The sequence below is a fragment of the Heloderma suspectum genome, chromosome 6, assembly GCF_057233095.1.
Source record: "Heloderma suspectum isolate Gila_16-S chromosome 6, 16-S_ref, whole genome shotgun sequence".
Taxonomy (NCBI): Eukaryota; Metazoa; Chordata; class Lepidosauria; order Squamata; family Helodermatidae; genus Heloderma; species Heloderma suspectum.
This window is the reverse complement of record NC_139463.1, coordinates 89,519,827-89,531,279: the sequence shown is the minus strand read 5'-3', so window position 1 is coordinate 89,531,279 and position 11,453 is coordinate 89,519,827. Positions and strand designations below refer to the sequence as shown.

The window sequence follows — 11,453 nt, the reverse complement described above, 5'->3', positions numbered from 1 at the left end:
TTGGCCTGATTCAGCATGCAATGAGTCAAGCTAACTCATAGATTTTTTGGTGGGAGGGTTGCACAAATCCTGACTTGTGCAAAATCACAGCCAGAAATAGCACAATTTGCATAAAATCACAGCTACAAACGGTCTAAGCTGCGATGTTGTGCAAATTGTGCTAGTCATGGCCAGGATTTGGTACTAATCCGCCTGTGACTTCGCACAACCCCCCCCCCCCACTAAAGTTCCTGAGTGGCAGGAACTATGCAGCTCGGCTTGCAAATGCAAGCCAAGCTGGGTCCATGCCGGGGATCTGTTGGGCTCTGAAAGGGCCTAAGCATCTATCCAATTTAGAACACTGTGATACTTTACACCCACAAGTGAAACCATAATGATCAAAACATCTTTTTCTCAGTGCTGTCCATTCTCCACTGATGTTTCTGATTAGGTGCTGCCCATTTCTGTGTGTAATGACAACTGCCATCCTGGCCACATCAGGAAAAAGAAGGAAGGGGAGCCATTTTGCTGCTATGATTGTGCCCCGTGTCCTCAAGGGAAAATTTCTGATCAGACCGGTAGGAATCATGGTTCTTCATAGATGTCAAGCATACTGCATCTCATACCATATCCAGCAAAACCAGTGTAACAAAAATGTGCATGGCCTTTGGTCTGGACGGAGTAAGAAAATGTTACTGATCCTTGAATATGTGGCTATAGGAAGAGGTCTTGTTATGCAAGAATGCAGACCTCTCTTTTACATTCAGACCTAGGTATGCTTGGTCACACATTTTGACACTCTAAACATTGGATTGATGGTTTCTTTCAGTTGGAAATGTGCTTCATACGTAAAGGAAAGAAGGAAGATATATATAGCCAACTACTGACAAAGAACACAGTGCTGTGTCCTCCAGTAAAAGTGCAGACTCTCTGGGAGTCCAGTAATTCAATGTTTCATACATAATACAAAATAAAAAGGAACAACTCCATATGCTGGCTCTAGGAGCTGAGCCAGGGGAAAGGATTATAGTGTCTGTGTAAAATTTGCTATATACTCTTATATGTGGATAGACAACAGGCAGAAAGACAAATCATCACCCTTAGCTTCCAATTTCCTGGCTTTTTTGAGTTTAACCCAAGATGAGATAGCCTTAATTCTGATAACCTGGCAAGATTAATGGGGCCAGAATGACCAGACATATTCCTTAATAGTAAGAGGCAAAGTTTCCAAGTACACCTTCTGTTAAGGAATTTGAACAACAATCCCCCAGGAGGGCTTGGAGATGGTTAGAGAAGATGACTCATCCTTATTTGCCCCCTCCAGCAAGGTGGGGGCAAGCTAGGTGTGAGTGGGAAACAGCAGAAGAACTTTGGGAAGACAAAAGATAGAGAATGGGAATGAGTGTGACGTGACCTATAAACTCTGAAGCACTGGGGGATCTCCCAGATCTCCCTCTCTGGAGATCTGATGTGGGAAAGGCAGGGCTGCTATTGGAGTGTTTTCTTTCACCTCTATTCAATCTATGTATTTGTAAATTACATGCAACTATTTCAAAATGCATAAGCCTGCAATGCCATAAGCCTCCTCCTTCTAAAAGAAATCAAACCCAGGTAAGCACAATACCCAAGACCAGCAGTACCATCAGGCTCAGTAAGCCTCCTGCCACAGTTGGCAGGATGGAAGGGGTGGTGCAATGAGCATCCCCACCCCACACCCCACACACACACTGCCTTCCCTCCTCACCTTCCAGCCACCACTGCCATCCTGCTTTGGAGTTGAGTTCCTGCTCATGTTTGCTGGGGACTGCATTTTTTGGAGGGTTCAAAATGGTGGGAGCCTTCTGCTGTGTCTGGCACTCTAGAATCTAGCGGGAGTGAAGATTCTACAATAGGATACTGCTGCTGGAACCAAGTAAGCTGAGCGGGAAGGGGAGAAGGATGTCATGAGTGATTGTTGGGAAAAACAGGGGCAGGGGCGGTGGTAGCAGTTTGACAGGGAGCAGTCTTTGCTTGCCTACATCAGGCAGTGGCATTGCCGTTGGAGAGAGAGAAAGAGGGCTGCTTCACACCGGGCTTTTGTCCTGCGATTGCGATTGCTCCTTCACAGAAGCTTGCAGGCTCTTTACATGACACCGTGATCATCATTAAATGCCCTTTGTTCTGTTTTTAAATACGTCACAGATAATGAGCTATCAAATTACCCTGTTGTGTTCTGCTCGAGTTCCCTCTGTGAAAAAAGTAAAGATGGCAAGAAAAGGAGTGAGATCAATGAAAGATAATGGAAGACTCAGATATCGTGAGAAGTAGGGAAAAGGGTTGGGGGAAAAGGAAGCACGTGAAAAAGGGAGTCGAAGTGATCCTGAATTTAAAATGGAAGCAGAAAGCCCCATTTTAAATGCAGGATTTTCTGCTGGTGTAGAGATGCCCAGATAGAGAGAGAGCAACACCAGTTGCTGGGGAAAATGGGTGGGAGGGTGCTGTTGCACTCATGTCCTGCCTTTGGACTTCTCATTCGGGCATCTGGTTGGCCAGAGTGGGAACAGAATGCTGGAATAGATGGACCCTTGGTCTGATGCAGCATGGCTCTTATGTTCTTAAGTGTGTGTGTGTGTGTGTGTGTGTGAGAGAGAGAGAGAGAGAGAGAGAGAGAGAGAGAGGCTTCTGGGTGAGCATGTGGTGCACAGGTGAGATTTAAACGCAGACGTCTTCACTCAGAGTTCATGCATTACCATAATACATCATGAAGCACCATGTTCTCTCTCATATCAGAGGCATATTTATTTTATATATATATTTTGTTTTCCAGACTTGTATTAAGGCAGATGTATTTGGGCAATGCTTTCTGATAGGGATAGGATATATGAATAATTCAAGACTAGGGATGTACGAAAGTCACTTACCTTTTTGAAGGGTGACATTCGTGGTGGGGGGAGGCACTCCGTCCTTCCCCCTGAAATTCTCTTTGGCCGACTCCACTCTGCGGAGGTTCCGCAGAGTCGCCGGCCAGGTCCGCCCGCAGCCAGACATCCAACCACTGGGCAGCCTGCAGGGACGCAAATGGTGGCTGCCATAGCCGCTGCCATTTGCGTCCCTGTATTTTGCCGTAATAGGCTACGTAAATATTTACGTAGGCTATCACGGCAAAAAAAAAAGGGAACGCAAATGGGAGCCGCTGTAGCTGCTGCCATTTGTGTTGCCTTTTTTTTTTTTTGCTGTGATAGGCTATGTAAATATTTACGTAGCCTATCACAGCAAAATACATGGCAAAATACTTACACAGCCTATCACGGCTTCTGCAGGGATGCAAATAGCGTCCCTGCGTTAGCCGTGATAGGCTATCACGGCTATCACGGACGCAGCCACCATTCACAAGTCAGCGCAAATGGCAGCAGGTAGGTGTCCCGTTTCGCACACCTTTCATGGGGTGGGGGGCAGGGGGGCCTTCATTCCACCATGGAGTTCGAGGGGCGGAATGCACTGGCATTCGACCTCACCAAGATCTGTGGTGGAATTCTCTGACATCCCTATTCAAGACAAGTTACTTTAACGGCCTCTACCGTCTTCTCAGATTGCATCTGCTCTCTATCTCTCCTTAAAAAGCACTACTTTTTCTTTCTAGATATGGATTCCTGTATTGATTGTTCAGAAGATCACTATTCAAACTTAGAACAGGATCAATGCATTCCCAAGGTTATAAGCTATCTCTCCTACGAGGAACCTTTGGGGATTTCATTGTCTTTCTCTGCTGTTGCTTTTGCTGTGATCACAGCTTTGATACTTGGAAACTTTGTGAGGCACCAGGACACTCCCATAGTCAAAGCCAACAACCGGAGCCTCACCTACATCCTGCTCATCTCCCTCCTTTGCTGCTTCCTCTGCTCCTTGCTGTTCATCGGACAGCCAAAGAAGATGACTTGCCTTCTCCGGCAAACAGCTTTTGGCATCGTCTTCTCAGTTGCTCTTTCTGCTCTTTTGGCAAAAACCATCACTGTGGTTCTGGCATTCATGGCTACCAAACCAGGATCCAAGATGAGGAAATGGGTAGGGAAAAGGGTGGCCAATTTGATCGTCATTTCCTGCTCTTTTATTCAAATAGGAATTTGCTTGATTTGGCTAAGTACATTTCCTCCATTCCCCGATATGGACATGCATTCACTGACTGGGGAAATTGTAGCAGAATGCAATGAAGGCTCAGTCACCATGTTCTACACTGTCCTGGGCTACATGGGTGTTCTAGCCATTGTCTGCTTTACAGTAGCATTTCCAGCCAGGAAGTTGCCAGACAGTTTCAATGAGGCCAAATTTATCACTTTCAGCATGTTGGTCTTTTGCAGCGTTTGGCTCTCCTTTGTTCCCGCCTATCTGAGTACCAAAGGGAAATACCTGGTGGCCGTCGAGATCTTCTCTATCCTAACTTCCAGCGCTGGCTTACTGGCTTGCATCTTTTTTCCTAAATGCTACATCTTAGTGTTCAGGCCCCACCAGAACATCAGGGAGCAAATAATAAGGACAAAAAACTAACAAAGAATGCCAGAAACCATTTTCTTTTTCCAAAATGTGTGAATAATTGGTCTGAATTGCTTATGAATAACAAATTGTGATCCTACTTCACCCCTGAACAGGGCCTATTATATTGAAGAATGTGGGATCTGATCTATGCAAATTAGTTGCAAGTTTTTCCTTCTGAGTATATCAGAATTTCTACCTAGCAACAATCAGCTTGAGGCCATTGCTGGTGACTACAGACCTGTTGTATCTTGGTCTTTATACTGCACAAGGAGTTGCGTATACATACCCTGACTAAACTTGAAATCTATCTGTATTTGACATTTATTTGTAGGGATGGCGGAGGATTCTGTCACGGATTTCAGTGAGGCTGAATTAGGGATGGCAGAGAATTCCGCCACGGATCTCGGTGAGGCCGAATGCCAGTGCATTCGGCCCCCCGAACTCCGTGGCGGAACGGCCTGCCACCCCCCCGCCACCCCGCAGATCCCCCCTGGGATGAGACTTACCTGGGGTGGATGTTCCGGGCGGTGGCGGCTCCAGCGGCGGCTCTGGTGGCGGCAGTTGCAGCGGCTGGTCTTCCGACCAGCTGCCACCACTGCCATTTCCAGTGTTGGGGGGGGGGGAGACATGATATGCTTCGTAAATCTTTACATAGCCTATCATGTTTGCTACGCTATTTGCGTTCACCTTATTTTTGCCGTCTTAGTCTACGTAAATATTTACGTAGACTAAGACGGCCCAAAATAAGGAATGCAAATGGTGGTGGCCATAGCTGCCACCATTTGCATACACACGTTTTTGTTTTTGTTTTAAAGTCAGACATGTTAGGCTACATAAAGATTTATGTAGCCTATCACAGCTGACTACTGGGATGCAAACAGCAGCAGCTATGGCTGCCGCCATTTGCGTCCCTGCTAGCCAACGGCCGGATGTCTGGCTGCTGGTGGAGCTGGCCGGCGGCTCCGCGGAATCCCTGCTGAGTGGAGCAGGCCGGCGAGGATTCTGGGGGGAGGGATGGAGTGCCTCCCCCCCCCCCAGCGGAACCCAGCAGAGCCAGGTAAGGGCAATTTCGTACATCCCGTGATAGGCTACGCAAATATTTACGTAGCCTATCACGGCAAAAAAAAAAGAAGAAAAAAAGGAACGTAAATGGCGGCGGCTACACTGTTTGTGCCACTGCTCTTTCCTTGATAGGCTACGTAAATACTGTCAGCAGCTCCCAGCCACGGCCACCGGCCCCCGAGCCAGCCCCACGCAACCATGTCTATCTAGAAGATCCATGCCCGCGAAATCCTCGACTCTCGGGGGAACCCAACGGTGGAGTGCATTAGGCCTTCCAAAACCCGTGGTGGAACGGCCTCCCACCTCTTGCCACCCAGCGGAATCTCCCCGGGACGAAGCTTACCTGGGGCAGATGCTCCAGCGGCGGCAGCCATTTGCGTCCTGCCAGGCTGCTATGGTAGGCTACGTAAGTATTATTATTATTTATTATTATTTATTTCATTTCTATACCGCCCAATAGCCGAAGCTCTCTGGGCGGTTCACAAAAATTAAAACCAAACAACACACAATAAAACAATTTAAAATATATAGAACATTAAAACCACAATATAACAATACAACCACAATAAAACCTAGCAGCAGTACAGGAGTTTAAAATACAGATTTAAAACAGCAAATATAAAAATTTAGATTTGACTGGGCCAGTTTACAGGCCTGGATGGACTCTGTGACGGAGCCAATCTGGTTGACCTTGAGCAGGAGGCAGTTGCAGGCCTTCTGCTCTATGGCTTTCTGGATGCGCTTGGGGTTAGTGACTGTCAGGTCATCCCCCACAATCTGGATCTGCACATGCGTCAGGAACTGCTTCCATGTCTCCCAGTCATCCTGGTCAAAGGGGTCTTCGATGGAAACCACAGGGTAGTTCTTGATGAAGCTCTGGTAAAGTTCCCCCAGTTTCTCGCCAGAGATGTATCGGTTTGGGTCATCAGGGGACTTGAAATCCAGGTCGTATTTGCCTTTGCGGAAGAATTTGGAGGCGGCCACGTCCATGCCGATGACCACTTTGTCAGGGTAGCCAGCCTTCTCGATGGCACTCTTCAGCAGCTCCAAGGCTTCGTTGTTCTCCAGGATGTTGGGGGCAAAGCCACCCTCATCCCCCACGTTGGTGGCATCCTTCCCATATTTGCTCTTGATGACAGCCTTCAGGTTGTGGTAGACTTCAGCCCCGATCCTCATGGCCTCCTTAAAGGTGGTAGCCCCCACAGGCAGGATCATGAACTCCTGCATAGCCAGCTTGTTCCCAGCATGGGAGCCCCCATTGATCACGTTGAATGCAGGGACAGGCAGGATGAGTTCCTTGTTCCCAGCCAGGTCTGCAATGTGGCGATAGAGGGGGACCCCTTTTTCTGCTGCACCAGCCTTGCAGATCGCGAGGGAGACCCCCAAGATGGCGTTGGCCCCAAACTTGGATTTATTCTCTGTTCCATCCAAGTCGATCATGATTTTGTCGATCTTCTCCTGCTCAACCACACTAATCTTCTTCTCAATCAAGGCGGGGGCGATGGTCTTGTTGATATGTTCCACAGCTTTCAACACTCCTTTGCCCAGGTATCTGGCCTTGTCCCCATCCCGGAGTTCCAGGGCCTCGTAGATACCAGTGGAGGCCCCGCTGGGCACAGCAGCCCGGAAACGGCCCTTGCTAGTGTGCAAATCCACCTCCACCGTTGGGTTCCCCCAAGAGTCGAGGATTTCGCGGGCGTGGATCTTCTGGATAGACATGGTTGCGTGGGGCTGGCTCGGGGGCCGGTGGCCGTGGCTGGGAGCTGCTGACAGTATTTACGTAGCCTATCAAGGAAAGAGCAGTAGCACAAACAGTGTAGCCGCCGCCATTTACGTTCCTTTTTTTCTTCTTTTTTTTTTGCCGTGATAGGCTACGTAAATATTTACGTAGCCTATCACGGCAAAATAATGGGACACAAATGGCGGCAGCTATGGTGGCCGCCATTTGCATCTCTGTGCAGGTTTCCCAGCGGCCGGATGTCCAGCTGCAGGGTGGCCCTCGCCAGCGGCTCCGGGGTGTCACCGCGGAGCGCAGCCAGCCAGGGAGAATTTCGGGGGAAGGGACAGAGCACCTCCCCCCACACACAAATGTCACCCTTCGGAAAGGTAAGTGACTTTCGTACATCCCTAAGGATGGGCAGAGTAGTCTGTGAATCACTAACAGTTACCATCCCATACCTCAGCCACAGCCACACAAAAGAACTTCTTTGGACCTGTTCCAGCATCAACTCCCATTCTGCAGAAAATCAAGTCACTTTTGGATCATAAATGCACAGTGAAATGTGCATGTGTGTGTTGGGAGGGGGAAGAAGTCACACAACTACACAAAATTGTAAACTTGACTTTGCTAATGATGACACCCTATGATGATTTCCTCAGAGCCACACAGCGATGGCCAGATTAAGGTCATGATGGACTCAGGGGCTAGCTGTCTGTAGCGACCCAGTACTCTGTTCCCAGGACTGAACTCACACACGACACTTGTACATACACAGAGAGACAATAACATAAAATAAAAGGGGAAAAATATGTTTCTCTTCTATGCATGCCTGGAAGCAAAAGACTAATATCTCTTTTATGGTGGAGAACTCAACACAAGCTTCCCCTTTTATGGGTATATGGCACAGACACAGAACATTTGAACACACATGACATAGGGGTCTCTCTCTCTTTCTGTCACACACACACACACACACACACACTCAGGAAAGAGACTTACTATCTTACTAACAGATACATACACAGCCAGTGCTGGTCCAGGACATTTTGCTGCCTGAGGAGGACCAGCAAATGAAATGCCTCCCATTTCTCACTGGATGATCTGGCCCAGTCACTGCCTCTCAGCCTATCCTGCCTCACAGGATTACTTTGAGGAGAAACATGGGGAAAACTGTGGTTCTTGGAGGAAAAGGAAAACACAATTAGAATAAAATAGAGTAACTAATTATATACTAGAAAAACATAATTGTCCTACCGTACATCCATAATAAATCTTCCTAACATGTAAAATGACCACACATGTACAAGCATGTGCAGCAGAGACAAGATGTATCCAGTATCCAACTTGGAAATTCTCCCTTAGAGATAAATTTATCCCTGGAGAGGGGGCCTGACAACTGACACCAACTCTTATCACTCATATTAAACATTCAACATTTGAAAAAATCCCCTGCCTTCTCATATGGCTCACACATTTGCCTCCATCTTCTGCCTGAACATCAACTGAAAGAAACTTTGAGCTTTTCAACTTGAGGTTGTTAATTGGCTGTTAGTTGGCTGTTAATCTGGTGTATCTCAGAGAGAGAGAATTAGTTGACTTAGAAGTGGGAGCTAACAGGGATAGCAGTCAGAGAGATCACAAAAGTTAAGTTGGGCTATTAGAATCATTAGTTCTAATTCTTTATCACATGACTATTGTTCTGGAGGTAGTTTGATACAGAGAAGCCTTCAAGCAAAGTTACGCAGCTGGCAGAGTTGGACACATTATGCTTGTGCTGGCCCCTAGGCACAACCCCTGCCATGGTGACCCCCATAACCCCTTGAAGGAGGGGTCTGCCCACTTCATTCCCCGGGGGTGGCTGCCCAGCAGAAGAGGCGAGGGGCAGCCATATCAGTCTTTCTCTCAGCCTACTTCCTCCTAGCTTCAAACTGTCTGAACTGCAGAACTATGTCCTGGTTGTCTGCCATGTACTGCCTGAATATGTTACTGCAGGCTGCAGCCTCACAGACACATTCAAATTAATTATAAGTAATGTGTTTTAAGAAACAACCATTAGGTGTACACTCTCAAATAACTAGGGATGTTGGAGAATTCTGCCACGGACTGAGGATGGATTCTTTAGAATCTGGCCCCCCGGAGTGTGTGGTGGAACAGAGCACTCCCCACCACCACCCTGCGGAATCCCCCTGGGATGGAGCCTACCTGGTACTGGTGGTGGCAGTGGCGGCTCTGCCGCCACCAGCAGCTCCGGGTTGTTTTCCAGTTGCTGCTGGACTGCAGCCAGAAATGGCGGCCGCTATGCAGGCTGCCATTTGCATGCCTGCCAAGCCGTGATAGGCTACATAAGTATCTACGTAGCCTATCATAGCAAAAGGCAGGGACACAAATGGTGGCCACTACCCTATTTGTGCCCCTGCTCTTTGCCATAATACGCTACATAAGTATCTACGTAGCCTATCACAGCAAAAGACAGGGACGCAAATGGCGTAGCGGCCACGATTTGCATGCTGTGGTAGGTTTCGTAGATACTTACATAGCCTATCATGGCTTGGCAGTGATGCAAATGGCAGCCGGCATAGTGGCCGCCATTTGCAGCCGCAGCCCGGCAGCGGCCAGAAGTCCAGCTGCAGCCAGCCGCACCTGGCAGCTCTGCAGAGTTGCCATGAAGCGGAGCCGGATGGGGAGGATTCTGGGGGGAGGGATGGAGCACCTCCCCTCCACAGTGGATGGCCGCAGTGGAACAGGGTAAATGATTTGTACACCCCTACAAATAGCCCTGGGTCTGCATGGCAAATTTCAGGTGTCTATGTTTCACAGTCCTGGAGGATATACAAACCAAAAGTTACATTGAAGCAGTAAATCCTTAAAGTTTTTGATTGGCCGCCCTTATGTTTCAAGATGGGGGATGAAATTTTCATTATATCTAAAGTAGGCATGTAAGAAAGTCACTTACCGTTTCGCTGATTCATTTGCGGTGGGGGTGGAGGGGCTCCGTCCCTCCCCCCTGGAATCCTTGACCAGCCAGCTACACTCCGCGGCCAAGCTGTAGAGCTGCCGGCCGGCTCCGGCTGCCTGCAGCTGGACATTCGGCCACTGGGCAGCCTGCAGGGACGCAAATGGCGGCTGCCGTAGCCGCCGCTGTTTGCGTCCCTGTATTCAGCCGTGATAGGCTACATGAAGACTTACGTAGCCTATCACGTCTGGGTTTTTAAAAAAAGTGCGTACGCAAATGGCGGCGGCTACGGCCGCCACCATTTGCATTCTTTATTTTTCGCCATCTTAGTCTACATCAATATTTACATTGACTAAGACGAAGAAAAGAAATGGGAACACAAATAGCATAGTGGGCGCTATTTGCGTTCCCCTTTCTTTTCTTCGTCTTAGTCTACGTAAATATTGACGTAGACTAGGACGGCGAAAAATAAGGAATGCAAATGGCGGTGGACGTGGCTGCCACCATTTGTGTACACTTTTTTTTTAAAGCCCAGATATGGTAGGCTATGTAAGTCTTTACGTAGCCTATCACGTCTATGTTAAAACACACACAAACACACACACAGACTGCAAATGGCGGCGGCTGGTCAGAAGACCAGCCGCCACCGCTGAAGCTGCCACTGGAGCCACCACCGTCCGGAACATCCGCCCCAGGTAAGTCTCGTTGCAGGGGGGATCCGCGGGGGGTGGGGGGGTGGCAGACCATTCCACAATGGATTTCAGGGGGCCGAATGCACTGGCATTCGGCCTCACCGAGATCCGTCGTAGAATTCTCTGACATCCCTAACCTAAAGCCACCCCATATGGAGGTGCAACAAATCCTGGAAGTACCATAACAATCAGATGTATGGTTTTCAAGTCCATTGAGGACCTATGTACAGACAAACACTTCCTTGTATGATCATCATCATGGCCATCACTCATGACCGAGTAAGAGTGTCTTCCAAAGGTAGAGACTATATAGATAACTCTTTAAAATGATTACAAGGACTTCCTTGTATATAGAGTGGCTGTAGTACTCAGCGTTGCCCAGATTAATTTCCTTAGACACAACTCAGGCATCCACCTGACAAGGGGAAGGAGCAGGCAATTCAAATGCTCCCTTTCTTCCTGGAATTGTGCGCAAAATGGTGAACTTGGTTTTAATGGAGATGGAGAAGACTGAAGAATATAAAAGAAGAATTATAAC

At 48.2% G+C, this 11,453-nt stretch overlaps 2 pseudogenes; one reads left to right on the top strand and one right to left on the bottom strand.

Annotated features, from left to right (window-relative positions):
* The first annotated feature begins 439 nt into the window (after window positions 1-439).
* On the top strand, window positions 440-4,542 carry LOC146341769 (vomeronasal type-2 receptor 26-like; annotated as a pseudogene).
* A 1,599-nt stretch (window positions 4,543-6,141) lies between these two features.
* LOC146341768 (beta-enolase pseudogene) lies at window positions 6,142-7,285 on the bottom strand (annotated as a pseudogene).
* Between the last annotated feature and the right edge of the window lie 4,168 nt (window positions 7,286-11,453).